The following is a 16,396-nucleotide window of genomic DNA, read 5'->3' as shown; positions in this document are numbered from 1 at the left end:
CAATTAAAGGCAGCCCCTATTTATAGAGGAAATACAGGAGATAAGGAATATTCTACCCTAGGCAACTAGTGCAAGGTTGTTATAAATCAACCAATAGGAGCAGAGAACACAATCTGCAGCTGTAGGGTAGTGGATGGTTCTCTCTCTGGTCCCCACTTATATTCTTCTCTCACGATCAGGTGTCACCATAACAATACAAAAAACATGAAACTGAATTCTTATCCTTATTCAGAATCATCCAGAACAGCCACACACACGTGCTAATCACATTATTGAAAGCATCAAAACAGATAAGTGTTTGAAAATCCCAAGCTGATTCAGCTCCAAGTTGACTCTGCCCAAGCTGACCCAGACAGGGGCGGCCCAAGCTGACTCTTCTTCCAAGCTGACCCAGATTGGACGAATTTGCAAGTTGATCTTCAAACTTCCCCTACATTTCAGTCTTCCCACTTAAGTAAGGTGAATCCTAGGGGGCAGATAGGATCACCAATCATCTTCCCAAGCCATCGAGGGAAACATCATCATGGCCTGAGTTGAGTCCAGGCTCAATCGGTCTGAGCTGAGTTCAGGACAACTCAGGGGCAATTACGTATCAGCCAGCTTATTCAGAAAATGCAACACAAAAATAGAATAACGATTTAAGGGGGAGTCGTTACCACAAGAGAAATGACTATTCAATATGGGATTTAAGTTTACTCATTTGCTATATCCAATCTCTTCGGTAGTAATTGTTCCTTCTAGAACCTTCTTGATATGAAAAATCAGAAAATGCTTCACAAAAATATAATAATGGTTTAATGGGGAAGTCGTTAATGCAAGAGAAATGACTGTTAAATATGGCATTTAAGTTTACTCATTTGCTATATCTGATCTCTTCTGTAGAAATTGCTTCTTCTAGAACCTATCGCATGTATCTGACTAAGCATGTGTATTCTAAGGTTGATTAGAGTAATTTCACTCTTAAAGACTACTGTGATTGACTTTTAAATTTCATGCTCAGTAGGGTATATTGCATATGCCGGACTAAGCATAATTATTCTAAGATTAATTGGAGTAATTTTAATTCTAAAGTTACCGTGATTGATTTTCTAAGTCTTATGCTCCGTAAGGCATATCGCAAGGACAATATTAAGCATAACTATTACAAGATTGGTTGGAGTGACTTTGATTCAAAAGTCCCTGTGATTGATTTTGTAACTTTTTGCTTCGTAAGGTTCTTGCTCAATAAAAGGGTTCTACTGCATGAGAGACAATGATTGAAGTTTTTCAGATTCCAGAGGGACTTGATTGTGTTCTTTGTGAACACAAGTAAAAATGTGTTTTGTGACAAGGAAGAGGTGTAAAGTTAAAGGCATGAATTTGAGTGTGTTGTGTACACCTCAAATTAGGTCTTGTTTTGGAATTGCACGGAAAGTTAAGTTTGGATACTTAATGTTTCGGTCAAAATGGATCAAACGGAATCATTCTTTTGATGTATTTGGCAGATATTTTGATTTGCAATTTATTATAAGTAATTGAATTGAATATGCTTATTGTATGAAATAACTTGATAATTGTTTAGATTCTAATCTTAAGTGTGAGAATCTAATGTATATTATTAGTTAAGTATGTTTAAGCATTTTCAAAAAGTTCAATTATTTCTTTTGAGACAAATGCATGTGTTGCATAGATCTCATGAGTTCGCTGATGTGGTTGCAGTTTTATTTATCTTATCTGGACACATCAACCAACAAGATATAGGATCTCCAAAGTATACGAAAATTGAGTCTATCCAGTCCGGAATGGAGAAACCTCAAGCTTAAAATGGAAGCAGAGTATATTTACACATCAACAACTCAGATGAATTAAAACGGAGACAAAAATGATGACGGAGAAATTATTTGAGGGTAATTAATTTTGTATCATTTATTTTTGTTGTATTTGAATTTATTTTACAGCATTGTGTGTGTCCGATGGCTGTCATTGTCAACACTTAAAGATGGTGCATTAAATTTCATTAATTTATGACATATTGGGTTATAATTTGATGATTTTACTTTGCAAGATGTTTAAGTAGCGCCAATTCTAAAGAATTTCTTTATTGAGAAAAATATGATAATGTTAATATGAAAAAGTGGTTTATATTACTTTCATCATGTTCTCTAAAGAATTCTTTTCGTTAATCATATCGGGTTCGGTAAAATTCTTTGTGAATTTTAAATGTGTTAATCAAGTTTGTGAAAGTTGACTTTTTGTAAGTCAAGGTTCCTTGAACCGAAGAAAGATAGGTCATGTTTAATATGCATAGCATACCAAGTGGACTCATATGTATGTCTTTAGCAAAATGGACTATTAATACATATTGTAGTCAAGTGGGACTATGCCAAGTGGAATCATATGCATGTTTTAAGCAAAACGGGCTAATAATGCATATTGTAGTCAAGTGGGATTAGCTTGGTGTATTTTACACTAGTTTGATTTGCGTGTTTGTGTCAGGTGGGCTTCTATATGCGCATTTTATCTAGTTGGACCGATATGCGTGTTTGACCAAGTGGGCTGATATGCGTGTTTGGCAAAATGGGCCGATCTGCATGTTTAGCCAAATGGGTCGGATTTGCGCATTTTAGTGGATTAGGGTTTGCGTGTTTTGGGTGGATATAAATAGGAAAATAACACGCATTTAATGATTATCTTAAAATCATTTGTGTGTTCTTCCTAAAATCCTCTCCATTTGCACGTTCTTGCTCGATCACAATTCACTCATTTTCGATTCATTATACTTGATTTTTACGTGGTTTTGTTACTAAAAACACTTCCATTAACACTTATTGAACAAAGGTATAAGATTAACAAGATTTCTAAGTCCATGTTCGAGTTCAAATGTCAAGATTTGGGGTTTTTATTTTCGGTCATAAAATCACTAAAAAGGACTAGTTTCACGAAAAGGACAAAGAAAAGGAACGTTAAAACTTGTAAATCGGGCATTTAGGAAACTTTTGATGTCATTTTTATGAGTGTTAAGGTTCAAAACACTAGATTGAGTTTTGAGGAAGATGAACAGTCATATGCGTGTTCTTGAGCCATATGCGTGTTCTTCATCTGCGCGTTCTTGTGAGCCCAGATCTTCAACATTCAAAAGCATCCAGTTTTTGCGTGTTTGTGATGACGTCATCACAAGAAACACGCATTTTAACCAGTCAACGCCCTTTGCGAGTTCTTGTTGCCAAACACACTCATTTGGGCGTTTGTCACCATTTGCGTGTTGTGGCTCCATATGCGTTTTTCATGACTTAGAAAAATTTTTAAATTGAAGTTTTTTTTAGTAAAATATGAAACATGACTCGCATTGACTATATGTGTGTATTGTCACAATATGTGTGTGTAAGGATTTTGTCGATTCTAGGACTTATAAAATTTTCAAATCGGGAAAATTTTAATTAGTCAAATTAGAAAGGACATGTGCCTTATGTTGACGGTTATTAAAACTTAATCATATTTTTAAAAGACCTTGATAAAAGTGGTCTCATTTCTTGTTAAAAAAAAAAAACTATTAAAATTTTTAATTTCGACATGTTGTTTTGATAAACTATACAATATTTTAACGGAATGTGCAAACAAGTGGTTTGTATTTCATAGGAAATAAAATAGGTTTATCAGTCAACATTTTTGTCATTGTTCAAAGTGTGTAATCATTTTCAGAGCCGATGAAACTAAGAGTTTCAGGGGCTTAGAAAGCGATTAAGGACTTTAAACCATGACAGTGTTTGTCAATAATTAAAATGGACAACACTTTCAAAGCCGATGAAACTAAGAGTTTCAGGGGCTTAGAAATTGTTTAACGGTTTTAATTTTGACATTGAATGTTGATAGTTAAGGCTGATAACATTCTCAGAGCCGATAGAACTAAGAGTTCTAGGGGCTTAGAAATTGTTTAAGAACCTTAAGGATTGACATTTTTGGTCAACTGTTAAAGTTAATGACATTTCTAGTGTAAGTAACATGATTTCAGCACCGGATTCACAGATTCAATGGTGGATTGGATGTGTGTGTTTTCTTGGTGTTTTAGTGTGTGTTTTAGAGAGAGAGAGAGAAAGAGAGAGAGAGAGTGGAATGATTGGAATTAAGTGTATGTGAAAAATGGTTACATTAATGAATGAAATGTTGTTCAAGGCTTAATAATCTCTAAGGTATGAGGGTATTTATAGTCTATCCCTATACATATGCAACTTATCACATCTAGTCCCTCAACCTTAGTGATTATTAATCTATGACTTAACAACAAGTAAGTCCACTAACTTAAATTACAATTTATCACTATTTTTGGATTTATAACATTCTCCCCCTTAATGATATATTATAATGAATGAAGTACGTGTTATCTTGTCTTGTAGAAATGTATTTGATGAGCCCGGAGGTGAAGACAATGAGTATATTGAAACAATTCTTGGTCTTGGACTTCTTGAAGTTAAATCATGAGGCGATTCTCAATGTTCTTTTTGAACAGAGAATAAAGAGTGCGTGTGTGTGTCTTGAATCTTTGAAGATTGTTGAATCATGAATCAGAGTTGTCTTTTGAAATGCGGAAGGTATAAACTTGGCTTTGATTCTTCAATCTTTGATTCTTCAGCGAATTTCAACTTTTGACATGAAGTATCATGAACTTGTACTCTCCCACTTGATGTATGCATTGGAGCTTCTTGAACAAGTGTTATTGTATGACTTGAAGATCTTGAAGGAAACATGTTGATGAAGACTCTTTTGAAGCTTTACTTCTTTGTCATGAATCTTTTAACCAATCTTTCAACTTTTTGCAGCTTTGATCTTTGTCACATTGACTTGAACACTTTGGAGAGTAAATATTTGAATGAAGTTTGGATAAGTCTTTTATGAAGTAATCATGCTCCCCCTCAATACATGAATATAACCATATTGGAGCATCTTTAAACATTTGTTCCATCTTGATAGAATATCCTTTCATCTTCAGTCTCAATCTTTTGGAATCAATTTAGATTTCCTCTTTTTCAAAATCAAGAACTCAATCAACTAAAATCTAGTGAAAATTTGAGCTCAATTGACTGAAATGTTTTGAAAATCTTTGACAAGTTAATTTGAACAATCCATAGCTCGATTTTCATGAGAACATATTTCGTCGGCAAAAATTTGGAGGAAACTTGAAGAGACCTGAAGTACAAAATTTCCAAATTTCAATTTTAATTCTTTCACTTCAGTTTCAAACACAAACTTTTCTCCATAACTTTTCTCCATCAATTATTCTTATTTCTTCCCCCATCAATCATAATCTTTTTCTCCCCCTCATAATGACAAAGTTGGGAACCAATGTCATTATGCAAACATTGGTTGATAAAATGCTAAAAGAAATAACACAATCCGAAACTAGATGTATTGCACATGGAGAAATGTCGACCATCAAAACAGCAACCCAAACCATTAGCCCGCCCTAAAGAATCCTAAAGGTGACTAAAATGTAAGGTTGAAGTTGTTGGTACAAACGTTATAGTATGGTGTTGGTGTTTTTTGTGTTTGTGAGATGGGAAATGAAACCGGATAAGAATGATTCGTTAACATGTTCAAAAATCAAAAGGATTAATGAAATGACCGATAAAAATGTATAACATTTTCCGGATTTCCTATGTATAATTGAGACATGCACAAAGCAATGTTCTAACATAGTTCAGTCTGCAGCTTTTCAACCACGAGATTGCTTCAAAGAATATAAATCATGGTTAGTACAGCCGAAGCATTCGATAACCACAATTTATTATCCTTAAAGACTTTTAGGTAAAATCCGAGGTCACTGTTAGACTTCTTGTTCACTCAATAATCACATAAATGTAATTATGAGACCTACGTTCAACGTTGGAAAAGATGTTAGCATTGGTAGGATTTCCATTTGATCATCGTGGAATATCAAAAGATATCACTACAAATGTTCCGGCTATATCACAAAGATAAGCAATAATATCACAAAGATATGACTCGAATGTGTCCTAAGGAAATGAATAAGAATCAAATTAATGATCAATCAAGATAGCTCTAGACACAACGTGATCAAATGAAGTCGGGGACTGGAGCAGAATGTCGCCCTTATTCAATATCAATATCTTCCAAGTGAAGAGTCAATAGAAATGTGAAAATCTCTGTGAGAATTGAAACAAGCATTTGTTAAGAAACACTTGAGTGGTTAGGTAAAGATGTGCATCGCTTCACTGGGTCCATGAAGTCTTTATCAAGATATCAATAAATGACATCCTATAGAAACGTGTTTAACCTGGCAATTTGAGAATTTAGGGAAGGGTATCATTTCTTTTAACCCTTTTCTCACAACAGATCACCTTAACCTCTCATTTTTCGACTTTACTCCCTCCATCCTATTTGCACGAAACCATCATCACTCAAAATACCCTTACAATCTAATGAAAGAATTGAATACTCCGGGGGTAGAACTCATCGGCGATGATGAAGTTCATAGAGTGAACGAATCGCTCATGTGCAAACTAATCACCGAACTTCAATTGAAAGAAAATCATTTGAAAATCATCAAACGTGTCTATAAAAAGATTTAAAAACACATTTGAGTTTTTGAAAGTTTTGAAATCACAAACTCCCCCTTAACCTATGCAAGAATAAATTAAAATGTTTTCCATAGAAAGGTAGAGCAAAAATTGGATTTTGTGAAATCAAAATGAGTAAAATCTTTGTTGTGATATTTATAGAAAAAGAATTTGAGAGTCTAATGTGAACAAGAATTTTCATTTAAGAATCACAAAGTTTTGCTTCAACAACAATGTTAATAATAAGAATGCTGAGTACACAAAGGCGTTTGATCCTTCGCATCTTATATTAACAAGTTGGATGCAATAAAACATTTAAGCAAATTTGATTTAAAATCAATCAACTGCTATGACACATACATCTTGATATAAGATCACTTGGAAGTACACAAAGGCGTTCGATTCCTTGTTTTCTTATATCAATCTATATGTATAACAACAGAATCTGAAAATGTATAAACATTTCAACATAAATAAAACATTTAAGAGCGGGTTACATACAGAGTATATGTAAGCCTCTTTGAGATAAATAAAACTATGATGCCCGAGTTACATACATAGTATATGTAAACCACATTGAAAAAGAAATAAAGAAAATCTTTTTGTTATTTTCAAATTTTATATTTTATTATCATTATTGTTATTTTTTTAAAATTTTGTATTTTGTTTTTCTAGAATGTATCAAGAACAAAATAGTTTAAGGTCCAAGATTTAGCATGCCAAGCTTGGAGATAAGAAATTTAAAACTCTTTTCATCCAATGCTTTGGTGAACAAATCTGCAAGTTGATAATCAGTTCCCACAAAGTAGAGCTCGATGTCACGTTACTCAATATGATCTTTGAGAAAATGATATCTCACATCAATATGCTTTGATCGAGAGTGGTTTACTGAGTTGACTGCAATAGCAATGGCACTCTGAGAGTCACAATAGATAGGGATATGATCATATTTTAGACCATAATCAGTTAGTTGTGTCTTCATCCATAAAACTTGAGCACAACAACTAGCCGCAGCCACATATTCAGCTTCAGCTGTTGATAGAGACACACAATTCTGTTTCTTGGAAGACCAACTCACAATTTTATCACCTAAAAATTATAAAGTACCGGAAGTGCTCTCGCGATCAAGCTTACAACCTGCAGGATCTGCATCTGAATAAGCAGTTAGATTGAATCCAGTATCCCTTGGATACCAGAGACCTAAATTGGGTGTACCCTTCAGATAACGAAAGATTTGTTTCACAACTTGAAAATGTAAATCAGTTGGAGCAGCTTGATACCTAGCACACATACATGTTGCAAACATTATATCTGGGCGAGATGGTGTAAGATACAACAATGAACCAATCATACTTCTATATCTCTTTTGGTCAAATGGTTTCCCATTTTTATCAGCATTTATGTTTGTTCGAGCAGCCATTGGGGTAGAAATTGAAGAACATGAAGTCATATCAAACTTTTTCAACATGTCATTTATGTATTTACCTTGTGATATAAAAATACCATTTGGTAATTGTTTGATTTGAAGACTTAAAAAGTAGTTCATTTCCCCAATCATACTCATTTCAAAATGATTTACCATAAGAGATGAAAAGTTTCGACAAAATGTTTGACACCCAAAGATAATGTCATCAACATGTATTTGGACAAGAAGAACATGCTTACTTTGTTTGCGAATGAACAGGGTAGGGTCAATTGTGCCTTTGGTAAAGCCACCTCTTAGCAAGAAAGTAGTTAAGGAATCATACCATGCGCGGGGTGCTTGCTTAAGACCATAGAGAGCCTTATCTAACCTGTAGACATGGTTTGGCCTTTTAGAATCAACAAAACCTTCCGGTTGTTCAACGTAAACTTCTTCTTTGAGGTCACCATTCAAGAAAGCAGTCTTCACATCCATTTGAAACACAATGAAGTTTCGGAATGCGGCATAAGCTAAGAAAATTCGAATGGCCTCCATTCTAGCAACTGTAGCAAAAGTTTTGTCGAAGTCAACACCAGGTTGTTGGCAATAACCCTTTGCTACAAGTCGAGCTTTATTCCTTACTACCACTCCATTTTCATCCTTTTTCTTCTTGAAAATCCACTTTGTTCCAATTGGTTCATCTTTTCTCGGATTTGGTACTAATCTCCATAAAAGTCTTTCAAACTGAGCGAGTTCTTCTTGCATTGCCTTAACCCACTCTGTATCACGAAGAGCTTCAGAGACAGTTTTGGGTTCGATGTTGTTGAGAGAAAATGCAACAAGACACTCGTTTACTGAAGTACGAGTAGTTACATAAATGAACCAATCATACTTCTATATCTCTTTTGGTCAAATGGTTTCCCATTTTTATCAGCATTTATGTTTGTTCGAGCAGCCATTGGAGTAGAAATTGAAGAACATGAAGTCATATCAAACTTTTTCAACATGTCATTTATGTATTTACCTTGTGATATAAAAATACCATTTGGTAATTGTTTGATTTTTATCACGTTCTAGGGTTTTCACTTTCGTTTTACGGTTTATGTTGTCTTCGTATTATTTGTTTGGCTGTGCATGATACGTTATGGGTTAGTAGCTGTTAATTGTTTCGTTTTATTCTGTTTCGTGAATGAGTGATAGTTCTTTTAATATTCAGTTTGATTCTTTACGTGATTGGTTACGAAGGTTGAATGATATGAGTGGTGTTGCGTCGAGGCCACCTGTTAGGATTTTAAAACTTGGTGAAGGGAATGAATTTAGTTTTCCTTCACAGGTTGCTGGTTCGGTAGCGTCTGGTTCTAGCGTGAATGCTGGGGTATGGAGTGTAGGTGTTGAAGATCCTATGGCTAATTCGAATGTGTCTGGTGGGGATAAAACTGGAGATTTGGGTACTGATGCGTTAGGGAATACGAATGTGAATGTCCAGACCCAAAGAGATGATAAATTGAAGGGACCTGTGTCGTATGCTTCTGTTGTGAAAAAACCTACAGTTCAGAACAAGGTTAACTTTCGTCATATGTCATCTGTTTCAGAGATCGAGGGAGTTGATTTGGTTATCCCGTTGGAGACTGTTAAACAGGTACAAAGCCAATTTCTGAATTCTCTATATGGTTATTTTCTAGGAGATCGTTTGGCTTATCCAGTTGTGGAGACTTATGTTAAAAATGCTTGGGCGAAGTTTGGTTTAAAGAAAGTTATGATGAATAGCGTGGGTTTCTTCTTCTTTCAATTTGAGACTGAAGATGGTATGAAACAAGTTTTAGAGAGAGGTCCCTGGATGATTCGATCTACACCCATTTTTCTAAATGAATGAACACCTAATACTTGTTTGACAAAGCAGGAGCTATCTAAGGTTCCTGTTTGGGTTAAGCTATATGACGTGCCGTTGGCTGCGTATACGGAGGATGGTTTGAGTTTGATTGCTTCAAAATTGGGAAAGCCTATGCTGCTTGATTCATATACAAGTTAAATGTGCTTGAATTCCTGGAGGTGACATAGTTATGCAAGAGCTTTAATAGAACTGGATGCTTCGATTGAATGGAAAGATGAGTTGGTTATTGGGATACCGAATGTTAATGGGGAAGGAATAACAAAAGAAATTGTGGGAGTTGAGTGTGAATAATAACCGATACCTTGCAATCCTTGTATAATAACCGAGTAGCCACAAGAGGGACACCAAGATATCTTACAGGTAAATTACCTTCTTCAAATGGCATGATGTCAAGAATAGCTTGTCTAACCTGGTTTGAAACATTGCAAAAGAAGGCCGTGCTCTTGGGAAGACTTGGTTTAAGTCCTGACATAGCACTAAACATATTTAAAGACTCCATGATCACCTTAGCTGAATTGGCTTCTCCACGTGCAAATATAAATAAGTCATCAGCAAAGCAAAGATTGGTAATTCGTTGTTTATCACACTTGCTATGAAATCTAAAATGCACAGCTCTATCCACTTCAAAGTCCAAAATCAAAGTTAGGACCTCCATTACTAACATGAACAAGTATGGAGAGATGGGATCACCCTGTCTCAACCCTCTCTTTCCCTTAAAAAAGCCATGTAAATTTCCATTAATCGATAATGAAAAAGATGTAGTCTCACAAGCCATAATCCATTTAATCATTACCGGATGAAAACCAAAACCATACAACACCGCCCTTAAAAAACTCCAATCAACAGTATCATACGCCTTCTGAATATTAATCTTAAAAGCACATCGAGGCGGAAGCGACTGTTTATCTTCAAGCTTATAATGCAACAGTGTTGGATGAGGAAAGATTTCTCAAGCAAAAAGCCACAATTGAATGGCTTCAGGTGGGCGATGCTAATTCTGCTTATTTTCATAAGGTGGTGCAAGCGAGAAAGACTAGAAGTAGGATCGATATGGTTTTTAATGCTAGTGGATCTATTTGTGATGGCGATCAGGCTCCTTTGTCATTTCTGGAGCATTATGTGCGATTCCTTGGACAAGCTGATTCGGTTAGTACTTTGAATGTTTCTGATTTATTTACCAATGTATTACCTGCAGATCAAGCTTTGGATATGATTCGTCCGGTTAGTGAGGAAAAGGTTAAACAGGCTATATTTTCCATGGGGGATGATAAATCCCCTGGTCCGGATGGTTTTTCTGCATGTTTTTTTAAGAATGCTTGGGACGTGGTGGGTGGAGATGTAGTTACTGCTATTCAGGATTTTTTTATTTCAGGGAGATTGTTGAAAGAAGTGAATCATACAGTTATTGCCCTTATTCCTAAGGTGGATACCCCGTCTCTAGTTACTGATTATCGACCTATCTCATTATGCAATGTTCTTTTCAAGTGTCTTACGAAAATTATTGCAAACAGGATCAAGGGTTGTCTTCATTAATTGGTTGGTATTAATCAATCTGCGTTTGTTCCTGAAAGAAGAATTACTGATAATATTCTATTAACTCAGGAACTTATGCATAATTATCATTTGGATAGAGGTCCGCCGAGATGTGCACTTAAGGTGGATATCCAGAAGGCCTATGATACAGTAAATTGGGAGTTTTTGAGATGTATTCTAGTGGGATTCGGTTTCCATGCTGAAATGGTTAAGTGGATTATGGAATGCGTCACGACTACTTCTTTCTCTTTGAATATCAATGGGAATCTACACGGTTTTTTTAAAGGATGCAGAGGACTTCGGCAAGGGGATCCGTTATCTCCTTACTTGTTTACTTTGGTGATGGAAATTTTAACTCTTATTCTAAAACGTCGAGTTCGTGATTCTGATGGGTTTTCCGTCCATCATCAATGTGATGCTCATGAGGTTATTAACTTGTGCTATGCTGACAATTTGTTTATTTTTATGAGGGGTGATGCTCAATCGGCAAAGGTTATTATGGATGCTCTGGATGAACTTAAACAGGTTTCTGGTCTTACTCCTAGTTTGCCTAAAAGCACGACTTATTTTTGTAATGTGCTTAATCATGTTAAATTGGCTATTTTAAATACGCTTCCATTTGAAGAAGGTTCGCCGCCGGTTATATATCTAGGAGTTCCTTTGATTTCTTCTAGATTAAGGGCACGTGATTGTAAAGTTCTTGTGGAAAGGGTGAAAAAACGAGTAGAGGGCTGGAAGAATAGATTTCTATCTTTTGTCTACCTAAAGCTGAAGGTGGTCTTGGAAAAACAACTACAATGTATGTTACAACCACAATTTTGGAAAAACAAATAGAAGGTTTACAACAAAAGGTGGAATCTCAACAAAAAGTTATTAATCACCTAAAGTCTCAAAGTCCAAATCCAGAGGATGAATTTATTTTTGTTGATACTAAGAAAGTTTGTGTGAATGTTTCTACTCAAACTGACCTAAGTTCTTTAGTAGACCATTCTACCCAGACTACTTGTATTTCATCTACCAATATCTCCACTCAGACTTTGACTGATTCTCTTGAGTGTACTTTTCAAAATGCTGCTACATTTATAGCTGATGATTATGTGCAATCTGATTTATCTGATGAAGAACTTGCGCATAGTTTAGTTTTGATATGGTACTTCTATAGGTTTTTCACATGTGATACCTAAGCTTAGTACTAGTATAGGTGTTGATAATTCCACTCAAATTTCTTGTGAGACCAAAGATGTGTAAGTTCAAATTGACCTAATTTCTGAGACTACCCATGATGTGAAGTTGGACCCCAAGATTCTTGATTTTTTAAAAATTTCAAAAGAAGAATTTAAAACTAATGTCATTGAAATCTTTCACTAAAGCTGATTTTGATAAATTCATGGAGGGAGAATATGTTTTTGATTCAGAAACTGAGAAAAAGATTGAATCTACCAAAATAAAAGTTGAAACAAAAGAGGAATCTCAAAATCTTTTGTCCAAAGCTCCAACTTCATATTATTCAAAGAAACGAGTTAAAACCAAACTCGTCAAGACTGAACCAAAGACAGTTAAGATAGAAACAAAGACTCCTACCCCGGTGAAACATGTCAAAAAAAAACAAGCTGAGACCACTCCCAGAACAAAGTACACCAAAGTGAAACTTCCGAAAGACAATCCTAATGTTTCTTCATCTAACTCTCAATCTAGTTCTTTACCTAAGGTATCTAAGTCTAGCTCAGTTTTACTAACTAGGGATATGTCTAATGGTGCAACTACATATAGGGATAGATATGGATGGTTTTCTCATGATAAACCAAAGAAACAAGAAGTTTCCTCACCTCCAAAAGACTCTAAAAACATGAAAGTGTTCAAAACTCTTTGTTTTAATCTTCTCAGTGTCAATTCAATAGGTGGAAAGAGCATAATTAGTGATACTAAATGGGTAGCTATGTCATTAGTACCTAAGTTCACTAATGTTGAGAAAAAGAAGAAAATGCGAAGGAGAAAGGTTGGTAGTAAGAAGAAGAATGCTTCTATTAATTCCAACAATTCATCTTTTAAGTCATCTTTGTTAGACAATGTTAATGGTGCCAAGGCAAGGTCTTGTATGTTTGTAAGCAATGTTAATTCCTGTTCTCGTGTGATTGGTTTGAATGCTTGTAAACATGTTACTTTTAATTCATGTGTACATGTTCGTACTTTTTATCCAAATGTGCTTATTGATGATGTGCTTGTTAATGCTTATGTTGATTCTAAAGCATGTTTGAATGCAATTCCTAAGTTAAGATGTCAAAGTCTAAAAAAGATTTTCTAATCATAGATACATCTAATGGTAAAACCAAATATAGAGATCAGTATGGTTGGTTCACTGTTGAAAACCCAAAGAAACTGAACATCAAATCTTCCAAGAAAACCAACAATCAAAATGTGTTTTTAACTCCTCGAACTAATTCTAAGAATTTATTTGTTACAGGAGAAAAGAGTTTAGCTAGTAACCATAAGTGGATTCCTAAATCTTCATTGATAAAATCTACTAGCTATGCTAAAACATAAGTGTCTGTTAAATCACCAGTTAGAAGAAGTTGGACAGCTAATGATTACAAGAATAAAGTTCCTAATAGGAAATTTGTTTCAAATTTGAGTAATTAAGCTAAACCATGGTCTGTAATAAATTCTAAATCTTCTACTGTGATTTCTAAACCATTGATTGTTGATTTTAATGGGATAGTGATGAATTTTAAGAATAAACCTCTTGTTCGAAAACCACATTTGTATACCTTGAATGTTTCCTCTAACTCAAAAGGACCCATTCAAAAGTGGGTACCTAAAAAGACTTAATTGTGTTTTGCAGGTAATAAAGGTCTGTGTTTAGTGTTCCTATCTTGGATTACATTCAACACATGATCCTAAAATGAGTTTCTTTTCAAAGAAACAATCTCGAATAAGTGCTCATTACCAATGCACTTACTTGCCTCTGAATGTTCTGTACAAATCCTTCATCTCTTTATTTGTCATTCATTATCTGTCAAACATTCATGCTATGTTTATGTGCAATGTGCTTAAATATCATGCAATGTTTGAGGGGGAGAAAAAGGATAATTCATGAATCTAGGGGGAGTTTGTGTATTTGCACTATTTGAAGAGAAACTTATTGTTAATTTATTTTAGAAAAACAAATAAAAAAAATTAAAAATGAAAAATCCATAAAAATGATAAAATCAAAAACCAAAATTTGTTTTGATTAAGTTGTTTCATTATTTGTTTTGCTATAGTTTTTTATTTGTTTTGTTTAGTTGTTTATCATTTGTCTTAATGATATGCTTAGTTTTTGAATCCATTTTCTAATTTTCCTTAATAAATTCTGTGAGCCCAAATTTTTTCCTAAAAACATCAAGCCCAGTTCTAAAGCCCAATTGTTACATTTGAGCCCAAACCTTTTCAAATCGGGTCAATACCCATTCGACCTGACCCGATTCAAGTCTTCTACAACAAGTTGGAGGGATGAATTATTTTTACTTTATCCTCATTTCTTTTACCCATAAAACAAACACTCAATCTCTCTCTCTCTCTCTCTCTCCCTCTCTCTCTCTCACAAAATCACTTCAAAAACTTTTGTGTTGATCATCGAAACAAGAATAGGGTTTTGTTACCGTTTTCACGCTGATCATTTCATTCCATAACAACATTGTCATCTAATCACATCTACAGGTAAGAATTCGAGTTTGAATGTAAATTTTATTGTTTATTTTTTTCTCGAATATTATGCTTCTGTTGATGATTCTGTGATTTTGGAATTTTTTAGAAGCATGTTTAGGTTATGTGTGTATGATTTTTACATGTTTAAATGCCTAAAATTGTGTTTTTGAAAATTCAAAAATATGAAACTTTGTTCTTGTGAAGAAAATGACCTAGGACGATCTTCAAATCGTTCTTGGTTATTTTTATTGATCTATGAGTTTTGAATAGTTAGATTTTGGTAAAAATGATTCAAATAAGAGATGTGCTATGCTAGAAGTTAATATGAATCATTCAATGATAAATGTTGTGATTTGTGATAATTGAGTGGAAATAGGATGATTCTGGCAAAGGATCGTATTAAATTCAAGATTGGGTTGGTTTTGAGACGATCTTGACCAAGATCGTCTTGGTTCCAAAACGACTTGGAAATAAGACGATCTTGCCAAGACCGTCTTAGTTTCACTTATGTGTTTTCCTTCGTAACCACTGAGACCAAGACCAAGACGATCTTGACAGGATCGTCTTAGGGTCTGTACGCTGTGTGGTTGATGGAAACTTTTCAAAATTCAATTGAATGGGTAACTGAACTCGTAAGAGATCAGTTTTGCTGAAAAATAATACTTTCAAATATAAAACGAAATTATGCTCAATTTTTTCCAGAAATTGACATAATTTCAACTTACATTTCTAAGTGTTAGAACTTTTCAAAAATGAAATGAAGTACTTTATCACTTGGTTTTCAAGATGATCTTGTCAAGATCGTCTCAATATTCCTTCACTTCAAAAGGTTTTCAAAGAACAAACCTTAAGACGATCTTCACCAAGATCGTCCCATTTTCCTTTCCATACTTAAACCTTTTCAACAAAAATCGTCTCATTTCTTTTTCCATACTTAAATCTTTTTCATCAATAACTTTGAAACGATCTCCACAAGATTGTCCCACTGCTTTTTCAAGACTTAACATTTTTACAAATGTCAAAACGATCTTCATCAAGATCGTCTCACCTTTTATTTTACTATACATAAACTTTTTCACCAATTCAAATATTAAGACGATCCATTCCATAATCGTCTTGCTTACAAACCTGAGTTCACCTCAGGACGATCTTCTTCAAAATCGTCCTAGTTTTCTATACTTAGAAAATTTTTCAAGTTTGTTCAAAGTTTTTTATTTAGTTTTTATTTTTGTTGTGTGGTGTGACAAAGTGCTTTGTATTGTCATATAATTGCAATATATTTGAAATATGAGGAATTGAACGCCTTTGTGTACTTTCTTACTATTCTCAAATAAC

This window comes from Erigeron canadensis, chromosome 6, assembly GCF_010389155.1.
Source record: "Erigeron canadensis isolate Cc75 chromosome 6, C_canadensis_v1, whole genome shotgun sequence".
NCBI lineage: Eukaryota > Viridiplantae > Streptophyta > Magnoliopsida > Asterales > Asteraceae > Erigeron > Erigeron canadensis.
The sequence above is the reverse complement of the archived record's forward strand: the minus strand, read 5'-3'. Positions refer to the sequence as shown.